The 5,000-nt window shown below is 50.6% G+C and overlaps 1 protein-coding gene across 3 annotated transcripts in view; it reads right to left on the bottom strand.

Moving 5' to 3' along the window:
- The window catches only part of LOC126570976 (alpha-mannosidase 2), a 76,207-nt gene that overhangs the window by 48,559 nt on the left and 22,648 nt on the right, over positions 1 to 5,000 (bottom strand). The window lies entirely within an intron of this gene.

Genomic DNA, 5,000 nt, shown 5'->3' with positions numbered 1-5,000 from the left:
CACTCGCGTGGAACTCTCGACACCAGCGACAGCGCGGCTGCCCGGAATCGGAATTCCGTCAATTCATTCTCAACATTCGTGGCAAAGAGAGGAATCGAGTTGGAGTATTGGATTCATAGGCAAACAGTGAAAAGTGGCAAGCAGATCAGTACGGATGAACGGGGGGCAAGATCATTTCCGCTGCCAAACATCAACGCTGCCTCGTAAAATGCAAAAAAAAGGTCGAGAGCATCAGAACCATTGAACTTGCGTCGGCCATGTCGTGTCGTGTGTCATGGAGTGGTTTGCACGCGTACATTGTGAACATGAATTTTTCAAAATCACACACTCTCATTAAACCTGCAAATTAGACATGCACTTCAGTCGCTCCGACGGTAGACTCCAAAGGGCTCGCAGGTGGGTGTTAAATGATGCATCATGTGCGGCGGCTGTTAACGTTTAAGCATTTATGGTGGGAAACTGGTCAGCGTGGCGTTCATTGCACGCACTTTTCGGTGTACAGAGTAATACATTTGCGTTACTTTGCGTTTTCCATTGCTATCGGAGTTCTATTTGGCGTGCGTTTCCAGGAGAATTGTGGCAATAGAGACCCATGAATAAGCTTTGAAGGTTACCAAAATAAGTGTATTTGAATTGGAAGCGATATGGATAGCAGAATTTCTCGTAATTGGACACAACGTCATCGCTTATCCAAACATAAATAGCACGTTCCATGTTGTACAGTGACACAATCAATAGCAATAGCATTGAATGGTCTCTATTTGAGGAGCTTTATGTATTTTAGGCAAACGGCAACGACATGTTTGCGATGATTCCGAAAATAAGTTTCCCAGGAATCGACTTTGCACGCGCTCTAATGAGCAGTACGTTGACAAAACAACAGTTTTCCCATCGAAACGCAAACAGAGCTGTCGTTGTTAATCAATTAAGACGTCACAGAGTAGTTAATAATAGTCTAGGCCGGAAGTAGCGCTCACGCAACGCACAACACAACGCACTTACCACCGTCTACCAGAACGCAGCGATCTCCTTCTGGAGCAACAAACCACAGCAACGCATTCCGAAACCAAATTACAAGTTCGCACCGACAGCATGATGCACGCATGCCCTTGTTGCGAGATGCCATCGTTCCGTTTAGCATAATTTAATACGCGTGCAGCGCGCCTTCTACTGGTCCGTATCGTTGATGCATTAAGCTTCATCAAGAACCGAGCACCGAGGGCACCCATGTTCTTTCGTGTGCCTGTTCTTAACGTGCATTATCGGTCTGACGATCGGCAGCGTTGCAGAACGCCATCACCATTTGCACCCTGCCGTTACGCATGCATTCTGCGTAAGCTGATGGTGATGCTGCGCTTAAACAACGTCTGCTGCCTCAACCGCACCGGAACAGAACGAACGAACGAACAGATGAACATGCTCTGATATGGTACGCACTCAGTGATCCAGAAGCTCATGGGGAGCGGCGTTTTGGCGGCAACATGGCAAGACGGGAGGAGTTCCAGAACACGAATCTGTTTGCCGGTTGTGGAACCACTTCACAAGGACTAGGCCACTCACGGTTCAGTAGCGTCCGCATGGCGGATGGGTTTGAATGAATTTTGATAAATATTTATGCGAATCTTACATGCACCCAGACGCCACGGCAACTCCTCGCGAAGCAAACAAACAACCGCGATGCCCTTGCAGATACTGATACTGGCACCCAGCGGGCCCATCATTGTCTATGCTGGGCCATAGATTCGCATTCATTAAAATGTTTACCCGAAAACGCTGTCAAGCGGTCTTGCGCGACCAGAAACATTGGTTTGGCAAATGTTGGTCGCATTTCGGAGTTTCCGGCGTTCTACTTCCAGTTGCCAGTTTGGTTATTGTGCTCAGCGATAACCCAGTACACCCCGTGTGCTGTGCTGTTGAAGCAATGCGTATAACAATCCACGAATCCATTGTTTTCAAGTTGATAGCAAAAGTCGAAAATTTACGACAGTTCCTACCTTTGCCTGCCTATCGGGCATTAGCACCAGTAGCCGGTAGCAGACAGGGTTATGCCATGCCTTGTCTTTTGCTTCAAACAGCCGGAAACCTTCGAGACACTGCAAGGTGGCTTCATTGTCCAAATCCACTCCATACCGGAGGTGCGTTATCAAAGCGGTAAACCAACTGGTGCGCGACTGGTCTTTTCAGGATCTCGGAGTCACTAAACAGAGCGTGGACCGTCGCAAAACTGCCTACCGGAACCGATGACATCGTTTAGGGATCATTTATGATTTTCCTCCGTCTGGAGCTCTCGCCTGACCGATCTTGCGGTGGAAAGCTCGAGTCTCATTATGCAAAAAGGCGATTCTATTTCCCAATTGCCATTCATCTGTCGCTCGATTGTTTCTGTGCCACACATCGGGCGGTATGACAGGAGTCCGGAGTTTTTTTATGCTCTTCCCCTTCTCCTTCCATTGGTCTATGGCCACCTGAAGGCAAATTCAGTTCGTTGCACCCAAACACAATGACGCTCTTTGGGATGGATTTACGGTGGTGGCAGCGTTGCGTGGCCGACCGGTGGTTCCCATCGGCTGTTTTGCATCGGCGAAGCGAAACACCAGACACAAATCTAACGGAACCGTACCGGGCCGGGTGGTGGAAGAACCCGGCCCCGTTAGATGTTGTCATAAAGCATAGACCGGCTGGAAGGCAAAAAAAGGGAGAGAGACGAGAGAGCGCAAAAGAACACAGAAATGGTAGCGCGCATATTAAATTACTTGTTTTAACGTTCGAAACCAGCCAACGCAGCCATGTTACGCCACGTTGGACACATAATATTGCGATTCGTGGGCAAACAATATGCAAACTCAAATGGCGAATGGTGGCTCCATGTCAATAGACTCCGTCAAATTGTCAATTTTGTTGTTCGATCGCAAACGCATCGTGGGTCAAAATCAATCCCGAAACTAGGTTGAAACTGGCATAACTCTAGCGAATGGAGTGGCCCCTTTCTCGAGTGCATTCCTCGAAATAGACCGCCACTGACGTCAATGGTGAGTGCACATTGGGCACTCCAACACCGGTGCGAGCGGTGAGCGCGCATTGACGATTGAGGTTGATGATCTTCAATGCTTCGTGTGAAAGATGATTGATGAGCGGCCGCGGCTCAAGAGCTGCATCGAAAAGGGATAATTCGTCCATTCCCGGGGCCACCACCTTCACCATCGGCCACACAACCACACAGGGTGATGATGCACGAGGTGACGAGTCGTTTGTGACTCGAGCGCGAATGGCAAAACTGCGCGCGGTCAATGTTGTTCAATGGTTGCAGCTTGTGCCCATTGCGTTCCCGGTCATTGCGCTCCACATCACAAGCTTTCCTTCGAGCTGACGGTCCGCTGTGCCTTCGAGCGCCGAACGGCGACATCAATCTTCGGTCAAAAGGAGCCCCTGCTGTTGGACGGGGAGTGTACGGAGGCGATCCGATTGGGATCTGCACCTCCATGAAGTGTTCGCTTGCGGCCACTGTACATGCACCGACGTTTTGTGCCGCTTTATTTTCTGCAAAATGCCAAGATCGTATCGCACCGGATGGAACCGGGGCGGCAACATCTTGCGGGGGGGGGGGGGGGGATCTTGCGCTCGCCCCGCGTTCATATGCTGCTTCCCACGATACGCGTCCAGTCCAGTATGGGCCCCTCTCTTTTGCCCTCCCTAGCTCTTCCCCAGAGTACGTAAATTATAGTAATCATCGATGGAGAAAAGACGATTTCTCGAAAGACGAGCCTCGATGTGTTGTGCTGTACACGGAACATGGTCCGGCAAATCCAGCAAACTTCCAAAGGGATGGTGATGGAGGGTTTTGGGGCCTCCCCATTAGGCCGAAGGCCGACTACCGCCGAGCTGCTGTACATGATCCACCGAAATTGAAGAGGGGGGAACGTGAGATCATTGAACCCATCCCAGAATGTGCTCCGAGATCGAGAAGATAGAAATGCATTCTCCTCCGCATATCAAGCCAAGTCAGTCACCAAGTAGTGGGCAAGTGGAGTCCAGGTCGAGTTCTCTCCTTATCCTGGCCGATTTATGCACTGCGACACGACGTTGGGCAACTTGTTGAAACTGCACGAACTGCGCCAACGTCCAGTCAGACCAAGGGGCTAACGACAATCCAGCCAGAACTAACGGCATGGAAAAACAAATTAAAATTTCCCTGCCATTCACTTCTTCTTTCGCTCCCTCTTTCTCGCTCTTGCTGGGTCATCGATGCAGACTTCGAAGAACTTCAAAGGAAGTTGCGGATGCGGTTGCGCAGGGTTTGTGGGAAAATCTTCATCTTTCTTGCCGGCCCTTTCTTCCTGGTTCGGTCACGGGAACTTTTTGAATCCGGACTGAATAGCCCCTCGATGTCCTCTACCAGCGACCGTAGACAAATGTTAATTTCTCACACAACCAACAGCCACTGCGAGAGCTCGAGTTACCGGGCCGATCGTGCAAGATGAAAAGCAGCACTTTAGCAGCTGCAGGCCGACCGGGTCCTCACCGGAAACGGAGGCAAACTGAGAAGAGTCGAACAAAAAACCCGACAAATAGTGTGATAGCCTTCTGCACCTTCTTTTCTGGGATGCCGCATCCTCCAGTGACGGCAACGGTCGCTACACTCTGCCACAAACTTCATAATTCCGACTGGGCAGAACTGGCAGGCGGACAGACTCTGGTGGATCTCTGGTGCTCCATTCGCATTGCATTGCGGGAGTGATGCAACCGATGCTTGGCGACACTACGGTGTCCGCTATCCACCAGCACGGTTCTTCGGAGGGCAGGTAGAACATAGAAAACCCCCAACCCCAACCCCATTGAGACAGACTGATGATGCCGGCTGCTCTTTGCTCCGGTGGTTTCTCATAATTCTGTCCTCCCCCGGCCGAGCGTCTTTGTGCGGTTGCAGGGATCGGTTTCGGTTTGTTTTGTTTCTTGCGATTGAGACTGGGACATTGCGAACGATGGACACCGATGGTGTGCGA

Source organism: Anopheles aquasalis, chromosome 2 (genome assembly GCF_943734665.1).
Source record: "Anopheles aquasalis chromosome 2, idAnoAquaMG_Q_19, whole genome shotgun sequence".
NCBI classification, from domain to species: Eukaryota; Metazoa; Arthropoda; class Insecta; order Diptera; family Culicidae; genus Anopheles; species Anopheles aquasalis.
The sequence above is the reverse complement of the archived record's forward strand: the minus strand, read 5'-3'. Positions and strand labels throughout refer to the sequence as shown.